The sequence below is a fragment of the Gorilla gorilla genome, chromosome 1, assembly GCF_029281585.2.
Source record: "Gorilla gorilla gorilla isolate KB3781 chromosome 1, NHGRI_mGorGor1-v2.1_pri, whole genome shotgun sequence".
Lineage (NCBI taxonomy): Eukaryota > Metazoa > Chordata > Mammalia > Primates > Hominidae > Gorilla > Gorilla gorilla.
In genome coordinates this window covers 75,357,751-75,375,553 of record NC_073224.2, presented here as the reverse complement: position 1 = coordinate 75,375,553, position 17,803 = coordinate 75,357,751, and the positions used below count along the sequence as shown (strand labels likewise).

Genomic DNA, 17,803 nt, shown 5'->3' with positions numbered 1-17,803 from the left:
GGGGTAGCTTCTACTTCCTTCATGACCTGGTCCAGGATATTAACAGACATGCCAGTGGACCTGGGTGCTTGATGTTACTTAACACAGGTATCATTTCCACTTTTTCCCTCTGCTCCAAACCACAGGGAAACTCAGCCATTTCCAGGGCCCTTGGCTTCAGGAAGGTCTCTGCAGTTGCATGGAGCCTGCTTTGCCTGGCATTCTGCAGGATTCTTTAGTACAAGGATTTTGACTGGGTCAAATCAGAGATTTGGGCAAATTCCTGCATTTTAAAATAGTCTTCTCCTAAAACCCTTTCATTCTATGTGATGGACAGATAAGAGATACAGGGCTCCTGTATCAGAAATTTTATTTGACTTTTGGAGTAGAGTGACCTGAAGAACAAATTGCAGTTTTATTTTTCTCATTACAGCAAGTCAGGAGGAGGCAGCCTGGGCCTGGTGGGGCACTTCTCTGATGTCAACAGGGTCTGCCCATCCTGCCATCTTTAGTGTGGCTTCCTGCCTCACCGATCGACCAAGTGGCAGATCTGAGGGCAAAAGGAAGGAGTCAGCCCCCTTTGGAAGAACTTTCCCTACAGCCCACCTAGTAACTTCTGATGATACCTCCTTGGCCTGATTTAATTTAATGCACCAAAAATATTATCATTTCAACACAAAACCAATACAAACAAAGAATATGCCCCTAAATGAAATGGTGGGATCTAGTTTAATTTTTATCAAGAGACCTTCCTGGAGCCAAGGGCCCTGGAAATGGCTGAGTTTCCCTGTGGCTTGGAGCAGAGGGAAAAAGTGGAAATGATACCTGTGTTAAGTAACATCAAGCACCCAGGTCCACTGGCATGTCTGTTAATAAAAAAATTTTTTAATGTTTTCATTCATGTATCGTTTCAACTGAATCACATGTACCCTAAAACTTAAAGTATAATAAAAATAAATAAATAAAATAAAATAACAAAAAAAAAGTTTTCACAAAGACAGTTTTCAAAGTAACAAAGGACATTGGGAAAAAAAATCCTTTGGTTGTTCCAAGTGTACAGAACATCAGATAACAATAACGTCAATTTTCCACAGAGAAACCAAATATGTCATTTAAATGCTTCCAGAATTAAACATTTGATGTGTATGTTGGGTGAGGAGGCAACAGGATTGGATAGGGTGGTGGGAAGTCTGAGTTTTGGTCTCCCCTCTCTCACTAACTAGCTGTGTGGCTTTCACTAAACAACTCCAGCCCCTTAACCTCACTAGCTCAGTTTTATCATCTGTAAAATGAAAGGATTGGTCTCGATCAGTGCTGTCCAATAAAAATATTATTTGAGCCGCCTGTATAATTTTAAGATTTTTAGTAGCCATGTTAAAAAAGCAAAAGGAAACAAGTAAAATCAATATATTTTATTTAATCCAATGCACCAAAAATATTATCATTTCAACACAAAACAAATAAAATTATTGAGAAAGTATTTTACATTTTTTTGCACTAAGTCTTTGAATGCTGTGTATAATTTACCCTTCCAGCACATCTCAGTTTGGACTGGCACAGTGTCAGGCACTCAGCAGCTGCACACCTCTCCTGGCTACTGTTTTGAATGGTGCTGCCCTCCAGAGCTCCAAGGTTTCTTCCAGTCCTGACCCTTGAGGATTGTCAACTTTTTTTCTTGACTCAGCTTTGAGTGTCTTGGCCTCTTTTTCCAACCTGGGGCTTACTTCTCTTCAGGCATGGGGTGAAGGGATCAAAACCCTGAGGGCCACCCCCACTCCATGATTTCTTTCTGCACTGTCTGCTCTCTGTCCTGTGCTTTCCTGATTTGGAATCACTTCCCTCGCTTTTTCTCAGGCTGAGATCCCTCCCAGCTTGCCTTATCTCTGCCTGGTCCCTGAGGTAACCCATTTGCAGCCTCCCATTCCTGCTTTGTCTAGGCCATTTCATGTTCTCTTAATTTTGCATTCCATTGCCTTTAAAATCTTCAACCACTTAAAAATGTAATAATATACATTTTTTTCTTGCATTACAAAAGACGTGCTCATTGTGAAACAATTGGGAAATATAGGAGCTTATAAAGAATAATATAAAAATCACTCATAATCCACTCACTCCAACCCAACCACTGCTAATGTTTTGATGTGCTTATCTTTGGTCTTTTTCTAAGCATTACATATACATGTAAATGTGTTTTAAATTTCTTTTTCTGGAGATTTTACAGAATATATAGTTTTCTATTCTATTTCTTTCACTTTTCATTATACTGTGAGCGTTATAACAATATCATTAAGTATCGTTTGAAAACATGATTTGTAATTGCTAATGGCTGAGGTTCAGGGAGAGATTTTGATGCTATTATGTCACCATTAAGCTAGGGACTTAGATAAACTTAGTATCTGCCCTGCTTCTCATTCCTCCTTGTTGAAGAGCTCTTGACCAATGTAAAAAGCAATAGCCAAATGTGAAATAAAGAACTACCTTATTAACAGCTCAGCAAGCACTGGAGACCAGCATGTTTGCATTTCCACGCTCATTGGTCTAGGTGAGGCTTCCTGGTCCCCATCCCTGGAATCTAAGATGAGCTGGGCTTGTGGAGCAACCTTGGGCTTGACTTTCCTACTTGGCTCAGACTGGCTTTTGCAAATTGCTTAACTGCTCTGGGTATGTCCTTATCTGTAAAGTGATGATTATAATAGTGCTCACCTCATAGGTCTGTTGTGCAAATTAAATGAGAGAGACATATAAAGTGCTTATCATAGTTCCTGGCAGATAGTAAATGATCCATAAATGTTAGTTTTACCATTTCCCTATTTTTGGACATTTAAGTGGCTTAATTTTTTTTACTATTATAAATTAATCAATTTATCAGTAACAAATATTTATTGAGTACTTACTACTGGCCAATTTTTTTTTTAAATACTAGAAATTACAAGGGTAACCAAGACCAGACAGGTGTCTGATCTCATGGAATTTAAATTTTAATGGGGAGACATGATCAATAAGCAGGGTAAGTTTGGATATGGAAAAGGCTATCAATCACATACAACAAGATGATGCCCTGAGCTTCAGGTAGGGTGGGCAGCGAGGAGCTTTCTGAGTTAGGTGATGTGTGAGCAGACATCTGAATGACAAGGGGGAGATCTGGGGAAGAGCAAGTTAAAGACCTTGAAGTGGAAGTGAACTTGAGGAGTTCAATCAAAATTCAGAAGCAGGGAGTGCAGGGGGTTTGGTGTGGTGGGAGGAGCTATGGGAGGTGGGCAGGAGCCACCTGGTCAGGGAACACTTCGGAGCTCAGGGTGAGGACTGTGGACTTCATTGCAAGGTATGAGACATGCACTGGAGGCTTCCGTGCAGTGGAGGGATGCCAACTCAGTGGTGTGCTGGAGCGGGCTCATGGGAGCTTCTGAGAGCCTCTTGGCACATCTCTTCCCAGCTCCTTATTCAGTGAAATCATGTTGATAAGTGGCTTGATCTGGGTTGCAGACAGTTACAGATTCTCCTCAATTTATCAGGACACAATCTGATCAACCCATTGTAAGTGAAAAATATCATCAGTCAAAACTGCATTTAACACCATCTAAACCCATCCTAAAGTCAAAATATCATAAGTCAAACCATCATAAGCCCAGGACTGTCTATATTTGTAACACAGGAGTTTATAGCAGATGCTACTCTTCCCCTAGAGAGCCAGTTGTTAAATGTTTACCAGCACACCACTGGAACAAACTAATCTAGGTTTTAAAAAATTCTCTTTGCCTATGCTCTGTGAAGAATGAATTACAGGGAGGCAATATGCAGTTTTGACTGTAGTTTTGAGAATTTCCTTAGGATAAATTACTGGAAGTGAAATTACTACAGAAAATTATCTAATTGCTCCCCCTACTGAAAATGTTCATCATTTATACCTCCACTAGCCGCAAGGTACCGTTTCCTTGTACTCTTGCTCACACTTAGCTTTAGCCACCCCCATAGAATGTTCCTTCTATCTAGAACTTTGCATTCTGTTCTCTATGTGTAGCTGATTATTTATTTATTTATTTTTTAATCCTTCAGGTCTGGTCTCACATCTCTCTTCTCAGAGGACTTTCCTGACCACTCTATTTCATTGTAATTACTTATTTGCCAGAACCATGGCCATTTATTTATGTCTAGGACAGGGTCTGCCACATAGTAGGCTCCCAATATATATTATTGAATGAATGAATGCATCTGCCTACCTTTCTGAATTCTCAAATTGATACTAATACAGTCAAAGGAGTTCCTTTCCTTGGAATGTCTAGGATTGACTTTTTTCAGCTTAATGATATTTCTGGAGTTGAGGTATATTAAGTCCAAAGAGTTCAATAATTGATAACAAAATACTGTGCAATAACCTAACATTATAACAAGGTATTTTGCAATAAAATGCAGCTTTAAAACATGTTATCCAAGTGAAGTGATGACTCACAGATTCAGAGAAAATATTTCCAAACCATACATCTGATAAGGAGTTAATATTAAAAATATATAAGGAACTCAAACGACTTAAGAGCAAGAAAACAAATAACCCTATTAAAAAATGGGCAGGGGACCTGAACAGACATTTCTCAAAAGAAGACATACAGATGGCCAACAGATCCATGAAAAGATGCTCAGCATCACTAATCATGAGGGAAATGCAAATTTAACCACAGTGAGATATCAGTTCACACCTGTTAGAATGGCTATAATAAAAGAGACAAACAATGAATGTTGGTGAAAATGTAGAGAGAAGGAAATTCTTATGTATTGTTGGTAGAATGTAAATTGATACAGCCATTATGGAAAACAGTATGGCGGTTCCTCAAAAGCTAAAAACAGAACTACCATATGATCCAGTAGTCCCACTTCTGGGTATATATCCAAAGTAGATGAATCAATATTTTGAAGAGATCTCCACACTCCCATGTTCATTGTCTCATTATTCACAGTAGCTAAGATATGCAAGCAAGCTAAGTGTCTATAAATGGGTTAATGGATTAAGAAAATATGGTGTGTATACACAATGAAATACTTTCAGCCTTAGAAAGAAGAAAACTGTCATTTGTGACAACATGGGTGAACCTGGAGCATATTATGCTAAGTGAAATAAACAGGCACCGAAATGCCAATATCATATGAGCTCACTTAAATGTGGAACCCAAGGAAGTTGAACTCAGACATACAGAGTACAGTGGTGGTTACAGAGGCTGGGGAAGAGGGGAGTGGATGAGAAAGGGGTGAGGTTGTTCAAAGGGTACAACATTTTAGTTAGACAGGAGGAATGTGTTTTAGAGATCTGTTGCACAGCATGTTTGCTATAGTTAATAATAGCAGATTGCGTATTTCAAAATTGTGAAAACAGTAGATTTTAAATGTTCTCACCACAAATAAATATATGAGGTGATGGATATGTTAATTAGCTTGATTTTATCATGTAAAATCTACAATGTAAATATATATGAAAACATCACATTAAACCCATAAATATATACAATTATTATGTCAATTGAAATGAGTTAAAATAATAGAAAACCCCCAAAAAAGCATGTTATGCATTAAAACACGAAAAACCAAGAGCCGTCAATAACTGCATGTTTCTAGTGAGACTACAGCAATTTCTCTGTGCACTTGCCAGAGGCTTCTCTGACATGTGGTCACCCTGGAGCCCATGCAACACCCTCTTATTGCCACAGGCTTCTGTGCTCACTGCATGGCCAATATGTGTAGACTAACTTCTGACAGTTTTATATTCTCTTTTAAAATTTTCCACATTTGCTCTTGATCTCATTCTTTCTTTTTTCTGTGCTATAAATTTCTCCAGCTCTACTAGATCATGCCACCAGTGTAAAAACATGCAATAGAATGTCACATATAAGAACAAAACACAAGAATCCTTGCTACCTCATACGCCTCTTTATCCTCGGTCCCATTTCTCTGCTCTCCTGTATAGCAAAACTTCTCAGAAAAATGGCGAATGTTGTCCCCACTTTCTCATCTCCTGCCCCTCCTAACCACTCTAACAGGTGTCTGCTCACAAAAACTGCTCTTGTTCAGGTCATTAGCGATGCCCACATTCCTAAGTCCCATGGTTCTTTCTCTGTCTTTATTTGATTTGACTTCTCAGAGTACTTATACTCTCATTCTTGAAGCATTTGCTTCTCTGGCTTTTGTGGTAGCATGCTGTTGTAGTTTTCCTATTTCACTGGCTGTCCCATTCCAGTCTCTGTTGCTGGTTCTTGCTCCTCTGCTATACCCCTGATGTAGTTGTGCCCCAGGGCTGGGTTCTGGGCCCTCTTCTCTTCTCTGTCTATGCTCACTCCCAGGATCTCACCCATTTTTGTAGGTTTACATAAATCCACATGTAAATGACTCCCACATTTATAGATTCAGCCTTCATCTCTCCTCTGAGCTCCTGAGGCTGAAATCCAGCTGTTCCCTTGACATCTTAACTCAGGTGTCTAATGAGAGTCTTCAACTGAACAGGTCCAAGGAACTTTTGACTTATGCCATCCTCCAGTCTGTTCCTCCTCATGTCTTCCTTTCCCCACAAATGACACTACCATCTATGGTGTGGCTCCAATTCCAGATTATACTAAAGAGTTAAGGGAGGCGTGCGGTGCGAATGGTGGCCATACTCCCTTGGGGTGCTGTCACCAGGACCAGTCTTGAGCCCAGTTCAGCCCTCCTTGTTTAGTAGCATATGTCTCAGAACATGATAAGCACGGCCAGTTCCACCCACCGCTTTCACTTCCGGCCCCTTTTCTTAGGAGTTTTGGTCTCATAATGGCTCTAGAAGCAGAGGAACTGAAGGCTAGAGTGGGCAAAAGTATTCTCTCTACTTCCAAAATTATATTCATGCAAGAGAAGTTGACTTCCTGGTTTTCTGGGTAGTACAATCCCTGGGTCCATATGATGTGGAGCTGGAATTGTGGATGGGGAATGGTGCATTTATGGAAATTCTTTCAGGGCAGTAGGTTTGTTTTGTTCCAATTCCATTCTCATTTTTAAAAATACCATTTGCTTTTGCCTTTTTATTTTTTTAAATCATCAGGTGGGGAGTGGGAAAGTCTAAATCAAAGACTGTCATTCAGATGGTATTTTAGGCTAGAAATCCCCAATATAGAAATACAAATATAAACAATTAGGAGAAATTTATTTTTACCCATGAGAATGGCAAAATTCAGAAAGGTGGATCATACCACTCTTGTCACTGATGAGGGAGATGGAAATTTGCACGCGTACACTGGTGGGAGCATAACTGGTACGCTTATTTTGGAAGAATCTAGTGAAGTGAAATGTGTGCCTGACCTATAACCCAGCAATCCCACTCTTGGGTATATATGTCCTAGATAAATTCTGAAAAGATGTGTACAAAGATTTCATTGTAGTATTTTACTTATGATAGCAGGGACTTAGAGGCAACCTAGGTTCCCATTCCAAGGGAATAGATAGTTAACGTGTGGTGGAGCATCTATGGGAGGGATATGCAGTGGAGAAGCGACAGCCTAAACACATATAGCAACATGGTTAGATTTTCACAACAGTGTTGAGTAAAAAACAATAGGAACTGGATGAGATTTATAACATATTATGACTTATATGTTAAGTTAAAAACATACCTACCAAACTTTTCCTATTTGATTTGGATATTTGAATATTTAAGTGTGTATGTTAAATATGTCAGAGATGGTACCCATGCTAGGGCAGGGGGTTGAAGGGGAAAAAAGCCCTGTAGCCTCTGGAGTCAATTCAGACATAGAGAATAATAATATGTCTAAAATTAAAGACAGAAATTTCAAATTTGAGATATTTTCCCTGTAAATTTTGGAAGGTTAGAGTTTCCCAAATTTAGTTTTTTTTTTTTTTTTTTTTTTTTAAAGAACTGCCTTTAAACCAAGGTTCATGCCCTGCTTGAGTAGGCCATGACTTTGTCTATGGCAGTTAGAGCTAGACTCTACCTCTTTTCTGCTCCCAAACTGCTCCGAGTTGCTTGTGGTATGAAACCGGTATACATAATCAGTTGCCTTACTTTCTAGACGATGAACCCCTTAAGGACAGGGCTGCAACTCAGTCATCCTGGTGTCCCCATCACCCAGCACAGTGACCAGCAGTGATCTGTACTTATTTGTCACCTTTAATTGCATCATGGTGTTTGTAGTCTTTTTGGTGTATGTGCTTGCCCTGGCAAGAGGCTCATCTAAGGCATTTCCCCACAAAAGGGCAAGCCTCTCCCACAGATACAGTATAATACTAACTTCCAAGAACATAACATGTCATATGGTCACAGGTATAAAAACATAAAATGGATTTTCCCGAGTGATGGCCAAATTTATCCCCACAGGGAGGCAGCATCTTTTCTACCTAAGAAGTACCTTTCGGAAGTGCTTTTCAAGTTAATCCAATCACAAAAACATTGAATCCTACTAAGTGCCAGGGGACAGAAGTCTAGGGGGCATTTCCATCAAGATGGCCAGAAGGCTCTAGATCAAGTGGTAAACAGAGCGTGGTATGTGGAGTACAATCCTTTCGGCAATAATAGTCGTAATAGGAAATAATAAAGACCTACATTTATAGAACGCTTTAGACCTTTCAAAAGTACTTTCGTGTCAATTATCTCAGTATGGTTTGGTGACCAAATCTCAGGCAGCACCTGTGATCAGGTAGATGTTTTCTTTGGAAAATGATCTCCAGCATTGGGCTACATATTTTTTAGGTTGCATGAGTGTGCGGGGGAAAGAGGCAATTGTCGTATGCTTCCATAGAAGGAGATGAAGGAGCGAAGAATGGAAACTTTCCCATCCCTGGGAGTAAAACCTTACATCAGTGATACCCAATCCTGCTTATTGATGCCCCAGGGGTGTCTTGAAATTCTTCAAAGGAAATTAATTGTAATTCACTTCAATTTTTAAAATCCACAGATATGCTGCATAGCACAATGCTTCTGGGCAGGGGTGGCCCAGGGGAGGTGGACTGGAAGTTGTGTGTGTCAAAGAAGCTGTCAATCCACCAAAGAACAATAGCAAGCTGAAACTCCCCCAAATTTGGGGGAGTGATTGGTCTGTGTTTGCACCTGCAGGGTAGGCAGAGGCAGAAAGGGTTGATGTTGATTACTGAAAAAGTTGAAATAGCTTTGTGGGTGACCAGAATGACATCATGCTCTCAACAGAGGATGCCCTGCCTGGGGCCACTGCTATTAAGATGCCCAGCTTGGCTGGACACCATGGCTCACTCCTGTAAACTCAGCACTTTGGGAGGCTGCGGTGGATCCAGGCTGGGGTAGGCCTTGGATTGCCTGAGCCCAGGAGTTCGACACCAGCCTGGGCAACCTTGTGAGAGCCCTGTCTCCACAAAAAATTTTAAAAAATTAGCTGGGTGTGGTGGCTCATGCCTATGATCCTACTCAGGAAGCTGAGGTGGAAGGATCGCTTGAGCCTGGGAGGGCGAGGCTGCAGTGAGCCATGGTCATGCCATTGCACTCCAGCCTGGGTGAGAGAGCGAGACGACCTTGTTTCAAAAAAAAAAAAAAAAAAAAAAAAAAAAGCGCCCAGCTCTTCCCGAAGTCTGGGAAAGCAGGCTTCCTGGCCCCTAGGGGCTATGTCAAATCTGTGTTCCACAGTGGATGGCAAGGCTTCATTTTATCCTTATCATCTTTAATCGGCTAAGTTAACAATTCATTGCTTTTTTTTGAGACAAAGTCCCACTCTGTCACCCAGGCTGGAGGGCAGTGGCGCAATCTCGGCTCACTGCAACCTCCAGTTCCTGGGTTCAAGCAATTCTTCTGCCTCAGCAGAAGTCCAGAGTACCTGGGACTACAAGCGCCCATCACCACACCCAGCTAATTTTTGTATTGTTAGTAGAGACGGGGTTTCCCCATGTTGGTCAGGATGGTCTTGATTTCCTGACCTCGTGATCTGCCTCCCTCAGCTTCCCAAAGTGCTGGGATTACAGGCGTGAGCCAGCGCACCTGGCCCAATTCACTGCTTTTAACATTTGTTGATGCCAAGAAAGTGCTACTGGAAGGCTGCTATAGGTTTAAGAACACAATGATTGGTCATTCTTTTTCTTTCCTACCCAGATTGGAAATTCCAAGTTTGCTCTGTCATCGCATCTGGTTAATGCAGACACTCGAATCACTGTGTGTTCTGGTACTCAGAACTTAAAAGCCATCATATCGGATATGGGAGACTCACTGACAACTGGGCCTCAGAGGAATTTATCAAGCGCCGCCTCTGCTTTTCTCTTCCTGCTTTGCTGGGTTTGCATGGGAGCTGGGATTTGCGGGCAGCTGTAAGTGTGTTTGGGCTGGAGGCAAACTCTTGTGTCTTTTTAGCCTGATTCTACATAGCATAGTAGGAAAGGGGCCAGATAAAGTGGCTGGCAGTAAGAGAGCCTCTGTTTTGAGAATGTGAAGCAGCCTGGGAGAGAGTGAGGGAAGAAAGGAGGGGAGCCGAGAGTTAGAAAAGCCTTAATTCATTTCATCTGACAGCTCAGAGCCAGAAGTTGCCAGGTCTACTCATTTGCAGGTTGTGTTGTCAACACAATCACAGCATTTTATAGCCCACATGGACCTTGGACTCTGGCATGCCATGTAATAGGCTGCAAAAAGTAGCAGCTCTGCTTCCCATCTCACTGGGGACATGGGGAGAGGAGGATTGGGTTTAGGGAGGAAGGGTACAGGTGTGAAGGGCACAGGTATGAGGTGCATAGGTATGAGAGACTCAAGTGTGGGGGGCACAGGTATGGGGGCATAAGTATGAGGGACACAGGTGTGAAGGGCACAGATATAAGGGACATAAGAATGAGGGACACAGGTGTGAAGGGCACAGGTGTGAGGGGCACAGGTGTGAAGGGCACAGGTATGAGGGACACAGGTGTGAGGGGCACAGGTATGAGGGACACAGGTGTGAGGGGCACAGGTATGAGGGACACGGGTGTGAAAGGAACAGGTATGAGGGGCATAAGTATGAGGGACACAGGTGTGAAGGGCACAGGTGTGAGGGGCACAGGTGTGAGGGACACAGATGTGAAGGGCACAGGTGTGGGGGCATAGGTATGAAGAGCACAGGTATGAGGGACACAGGTGTGAGGGGCACAGGTGTGAAGGGCACAGGTATGAGGGAGACAGGTATGAAGGACACAGGTATGAGGGAGACAGGTATGAGGGACACAGGTATGAGGGTCAAAGGTATGAGGGAGACAGGTGTGAGGGGCACAGGTGTGATGGGCACAGGTATGAGGGACAGGTGTGAGGGACACAGGTGTGAAGGGCACAGGTGTAAGGGGCACAGGTGTGGGGGAACATGTGTGAAGGGTACAGGTATGAAGGGAATGGATGTGGGGGACACAGGTGTGAAGGGCACAGATGTGAAGGACACAGAGCTTCATCTTTGCTCCTCATTTTGTTCTTGCGCCTTCTCTTTCCAGCTGTTACAAAGTGCCTTCCAGTGGGCCACCTCCCCACTTCCTCTGTTGGGGGCAGGCCAGCACAGCCTATTGCCCAGATGGCAGGGTCTCAAAACAGCCTCCCAGTGACCTGGTTCTATAATATCCTAGAAGGAGTTGGAGGACATGACCATGTCCTGGTTCTTTGTGTTCAGATAAACTCAAAGGCCCTCAATTCCAAGCCCTTCCACATCCTGTCCCTTTCTTCCTTCCATTCCCCAGAAGACAGTGATTGGTGGGTCAATGGGCTCCACAGGTGATGTTCCACCCCATGGGAGAGAAAGCATCTTAGTGCAGCTGTGCCCACTGTCCCATACGTGGGCTGCTCCCTCTGCAGGAAGTCTATCTCTGCAGACCAGCCTTGCTGTCAGGAGCGCCCTGGTCACCCGGCCTCTCTGGCTTATTGTGCAGGAGGGGCAGAATTCTAAACCAAGGAGAAGAAAAGCCCAAATGGAGATAAGCTGGCCCAGTGCAGAGGGGCAGCATAACTTAGTAGGAAGCACTAGGCTAGAGTTCGAGTCCTGGCTCTGGCTTTGCAAAGTGTATATGTTTACACACACCACTTTACTTTTTTATACTCAATTTCTTTCTTTGCAAACTATGGGAAAAAATCTCCACTTTCTCTACTTTACAGAACTAATATAAAAATGTGTGAAAGCTCTATGCAAAATATGAAATACCAGATGAAAGTAAGGTGGTGGACAGAACTGTACAGCCTCAGGCTTCTCAACCAAAGATCCAGGTCCATTCTGCTGTCTGCCTCCGGTAGATGTTTGACACGAACTCCATAGTCTCAATTTCAACCTCATACTTCATGGTTTCTTTGTCTCTTCCCTGGGTTTTCCCCATGGTGATAAGAGGTCAGAAAATGTGCTCTCTCTTTGTGTCTGAGATGTTGGAGATGACTAAGAAAATATCTTAAATGTATTTTGAGGCCTGGTATTCTAAAACAAAGCCTGCTGCTGAGGAAAACTACAAAGGGTGGTGCAGATTTAAAAGGAGGCAGATAGCCTGCTGCAGGCAGGACCACAGTCTTATCACCCCACTACACAGCTATAAAGACACACAGGTTCTGAGGTGGCATGTCCTGCAGCAACTGTGTAAGGCAGGGCTTCTTATCCCTGTTTTACAGATAAGGTAATACTGAGGCTTTGTGAGCAGACAGAGGTCTCCCCAGTGGTGAGGCCAGGATTTGATCCCAGGTCTGTCAAACTCCAGGATCCATTCTCTTCCCCCTGCAGCACAATAAATTTGATTATGCATAGAATGTACATGTGACAGCTCTCATCCTGTATCTGCCTCACAGCAGGACTTAGTGCTTTGATGAATCCTCAAAATAATTTAGTTTCATAGTACACTGATGGGAAATGGAGCTTTTACTGAAGATTTTCTGGGGCCAGATGAGGAAGACATTTTGCATTAAACATCATCTAAACAAACTTCCTTTAATTCCTTGAATTCATTCTTAACATCTCTGTTCTTCTTTCTAATGCTTCTTTCTCAGCTCTACTTCCAGGATTGGTTCATCTATTTTTTCTCACTCTTTTGCTTTGATCCCTTGGTATCTCCTCCATTGTTCCAAGTAATTCATTTCCCTCCCTCAGCATAGGCAGGGTGGCCGAGAAAAAGCCCTGCAGTTAGTTGAGCTGCCTTCCTTTGATAGCAATCCAGTGAGCATCTGGGTTATTCCGGCATGTCCCCGGGTGGGGCTGACCAAAGCATTCACTCAACAGAGCAGGTGTCCTCCAAGGCTAAGGTGGACTGTGCTATTAAAAAAAAAATAAGATTTTCCTTTATATTGTGTCATGTGGGAGAGAATGGAGAAGGAGAGGTAAAAGAGAGGGTGTAAGGTACTGGAACTGCTATGGGGGGAAAGGGAGGAGGGAATTGATAGGGGACATTAAAAGTTGAATTACAGGACTTGGTGATTATCTGGAGAAGCAGAGAAAGGAAAGAGAAGGGAGGACTCCCAGGTACTTGACTACAGCAGCAGGGTAGAGTAAGATGGAGAATTCTGGAAGAAAAATGGATTTGAGATGGGTGAGAAGAAGAATAGTTTGGGGAAGATAATTTAGTTTCTGAATGTAGGGCTTCCTTGCTATCTACTTGGGACCCTGCCCCTCCTGTCTGACCCCAGCAGATGCACTTTTTGCTTTAGTTTTAGGTCATCTGCTGATTCATCTGCTGATTCAGGCCAGCACCAGCTGGGGAGATGGGAGCAGCCAGCAAGCTCAGGAGCTCAGAATGTGATTCCCCAGCTCACCGCCATGATGAGTGTTCCGTAGACAACTTACTCTGCTTGGAGTCCCCTGGGGTTGCTCCCACCTCTGGGGTCTCCTCTTCCATTTTTCCCAGCTGTGGTTCCTCTGTCTTCTCTCTCTGTAAATTTTTTGACTTCTGATCTTTCAGAAATTTCTCACATCTGTGGTTCACTGATGGCATTCTTGTTTTCCAGTACTAGTTTTAGATATGTTCCTAAACAAAACACAACAAAATGGAGGAAAAGAAAGAGAGATATGTACTGAGTCTACTTTCTTGATCAACACTTCTATACTTATTTGTTTTCATGTCTCATTCCCCTTCATGACTTTGAATTTCTTAAGGGCAGGAATCCCTTTGTTTCTGAGCACTAACCAATTCTCCTTTTCCATGCACTAGGGAACTTAGTATTTAGGAAATTCTGTGGCTACTTCTTTTGTAATTGAAAACTAAGATTAAAAGACAATACATAATCTTCCAATTCAAGATTTGTTTTTTCATATATTTCCAAGTCAACACTATTCCTGAGTGCCTCTTCTGTGTTTAGCATGAATTTAAGCAAATATGTGGAAAAGTGGAAAACATGAACACATCAGATGACCCTGCTATTCCCCATGCTTCTGGGTTTCAGGGCTGGAGAGGATGAAGGATAGGAAGTGAGGATGAAGGATGGAAGTGATTCTCTGGCCTAGAGGAAGTGCCTTGTGTAGCTGGCTGATTGGTAGGTGAGCTTCTGTCAGTCCTCCCCAACTTCATGTCTTTGCTGCATACTTGTCCTGTAATTGGTATTACACCAGGAGTATGAGGTACAACAGGTGATGTAGCACACAAGGGCCTTGCCCTCAATGAACTGGGTGGATCAGCCTAACACAGAGGCAACAGTTGGGGAGCATTCTAAGTTAAGAGTTAAAAATTGTAGCTCTTGACAGATCTGGTCTCAAGCTCACCTCACTTGCTAAATTAGTGATTCATGCAGTAAGATCATTCAGATTCCAAAAAGGGAGGCATCAGTATGGGGAGAGCATCTTTGCACCTTTGCACATGGCTCCAGAATTTCCACTGGTTCAAAAGAATCCCCAGCAACCCCAGTCTCAGGAGATAATTGCTCTTAACAGCGCACCACACTGGGCACCCCAGCACTTATGGACAGCAGAGGAATGTAAGGGTGAATGCATGTTTTTTTTTCTGCAAATGACTGTCACTCATTTATTTTGGAGCCCACCTAACAACTTGCTTTCCAGGTAAAATAGCATCATTTTTCTAGGCTGGCTTCTTCTATGCTCACTAGCAGGGCTGACCTCAGATGTCTGGGGCAGTCTTAGGTACCTTACCAGACTGTGGTGTTCTTTGGGGGGACTTCCAGGACTGGGAGAGGATGTGGCAGGGGCCATTGTTCTGGAGTCTCCCAATATCTGTGAGGTCATCACAGGGGTGCCATCCTGCCCTTGCAGCACAGCTTAGATTTTGCCTTGGCCTGTAATAAAGGATGAAGTGAATCTCTGCCAAAGGTCCCAGGCTTGCTTGGTGCCAAGGGTTTCATTCTGAGCACGTCAGCATACAGTCGGCCTAATGGATAAAGCTATTATAGATTATCTAATTAATACAGCAGACTGCTGTTTCATTACAGGGGCTGTGGACTCTGTCAGTGCACAATGCGTAGAGGTACTGCCATCAGTTTCTTGTTCCTGGTGTTGGGGTGGCTAATGTACTATATGAAGATTCAGAGGCATTTAAAAAGATGATCAAGTGCCATGCTGAATTCATGTTTACAGCTTCTTGGCTTGGGCTCTTGAAATCTGGAAGTCTTTGGGACTGAAAGCGAAGAATTTGTCTTGGTTCAAATGCTGTCTGCTCAGTCCCATTATTGCCTTCCAGCACGTGCCCTCGGACACTCTCGTATCTTGTTGTCTGGTTGTAGAGCAGATTTTCACATGCTGGGAGACATCATGAAATGTGCCATTTGTTTCACTGAGAAAGCTCTTCTGGTGGCTGGTGGGGCTGTGGCACCTACTAGATCACTGTGTTATTTCCAGATCCTATGTTTGGTGTAAATGGTACCTGGTTTGTTTCCTATCTTTAAATTACAGTATTCTTAGGAGTGCTGTTCTTTTGAACTGCACCTGTTGGACTCTTCTTAATTCCCGAAGAATCTGGGCCATTGTTTTTTAAGCTTGTAATATTATCCTTCACTGTAGGGTGATTTGGTAAGGTTGCACTTCCAAGGTTCTTACATTCTTCCCAAATGTACCTCATTGCACAAGCTGCTACCAGGAGAAAAGGGTGCCTGGATTAGTCTCAGGGTTCAAATATCCAGAATATCAAGGTTTCTCTTAGGAATAGTTAACTGAGTAAAAGAAAACCTGCTTGTTATTCTATTTTGGGATTTCCACCCCCTATAAAAATAGAACTGTATTTAAAAGTTAAATCTAGACTGGGCATGGTGGCTCATGCCTTCATTCCCAGAGCTTTGGGAGGCCAAGGTGGGAGGATCACTTGAAGCTAGGAATTTGAGACCAGCTGGGCAACATAGCAAGACCTCATCTCTAAAAAAAAAAAAAAAAAAAATTAGCCAGGCATGGTGGTGTGCCTGTAGTCCCAGTTATCCAGGAGCCTGAGGTGGGAGGATGGCTTGAGCCCAGGAGTTCAAGGCTGCAGTGAGATATGATTGCACCTCTGTACTCCAACTTGGGCAACAGAGTGAGACCATCTCTTAAAAAGAAAAAGAAAAAAAGCAGTTAAATCTACGTATAGATAGTAAAGTGTTTTAGTTTTTCTGTTATTGCCTTTACAAATGACCACAAATTTAGTAGTTTAAAAAAACTCCAAATTTATTATCTTACAATTCTGTAAAGCAGAGACCTGGTATGGGCCTCCCCAGGCTAAAATTAAGGTGTGGGCAGACTGTGTTCCTTTCTGGAGGCTCTCAGGGAGAACGTGTTTCCTGCTCCTTCTGGCTGTTGGCAGAAGTCAAGTCTTGTGGCTGTAGGGTCACAGTCTCCTTCCCTTGCTGGCTGTAACCTAAGGGCTCTTTCATGCTTCTGGAAGCTGCTGCATTCCTTGGCCTGTGGCCTCTTCTCTCCATCTTCAAAGCCAGTAATAGCGGGTGGGGTCTTTCTCATGCTCTATCTTTTGAACTCACTCTTTTCTCTTCATCTCTGCTTTTAAGAGCTGGTGTGATTAGATAAGAGATTATGTAATTAGTCAGACCATGATAATCCATGATAAATCTCCTCATTTTAAGGTCAGCTGATTAGCAACCTCAATGCCATCTGCAGTCTTAGTTCCCGTAATTTACAGGTTCTGGGGATTATGATGTAGACATCTTTGAGGGGGACATTATTCTGTGTACCACATATGATTTCTTCATTAAACACAATACATGTAATTTAAATTCTAGAGGTTACAATGGGGAGGAGGTAAATTAGCTTTTTTTGAGCACCTACTGTATGCCAAACCTCATGCTAGATCTGCACATGCATCCCCTCATTCTAACATCTCAACAACCAGATGAGATAAATACTATCCTTGTTTGATGATGAGTTAACTGAGGTTTAGAGAAATTAACTAACTTTCATGAAGTCCAAAAGCTAGTAAACGTAGGAGTCAGGACTCAAGCTCAGGTGGCTAAGATTCCAAATCTGAATGTTTCTCTTTCCACCACATCATATTGTTTCTCCTGGGATCTCAACTAAAAGCCTCAGAAGTAATCACTTATTTAAATGTATGTGTTTCCTCCAGGTTCGTTATAGTCTCTTTGAAGTCTGAGTTTGACGTAGATAGATTACTCATTTCCCCTACTCCAGCCTCTGATAAGCAGCAGACCAATTGTATATTACCACAACCTGGGAAAAGAGAGACAACTGGTAAAGTGAAGAGACTTTGTCTCAATGCCTTTGGTGGGGCTGAGCTCTAAGTCAACTAAGTGGCTTAAAGTGGAACCAGGCATCTTATCCCTGCAGGGCCTCCCCTGGGTGTGACAGGTGGAGGGCATACCAGTCGGAAAGCTGGTCCAAGCCTCCTCTGTCCTGCTTATCTCAGCTGCCTGGGACTCTGCAGAGAGGCTGCCTGGGACTCTGCAGAGAGGCTGCCTTTGGTCAATTCAAGCTGCCCCGGCCAGCACGGT

General features: G+C 42.9%; 1 protein-coding gene and 1 long non-coding RNA gene across 2 annotated transcripts in view; one reads left to right on the top strand and one right to left on the bottom strand.

The window, feature by feature from the left end:
* CACNA1E (calcium voltage-gated channel subunit alpha1 E) overlaps positions 1-17,803 on the top strand; it is a 497,630-nt gene that overhangs the window by 113,709 nt on the left and 366,118 nt on the right. The gene's annotated exons all lie outside the window — the stretch shown is intronic.
* The window catches only part of LOC129527983 (uncharacterized), a 33,969-nt gene continuing 32,675 nt past the window's right edge, over positions 16,510-17,803 (bottom strand). The window contains exon 3 of the long non-coding RNA XR_008673101.1: positions 16,510-16,848. This is a non-coding gene — a long non-coding RNA (uncharacterized lncRNA). The remainder of the gene's footprint in view (positions 16,849-17,803) is intronic.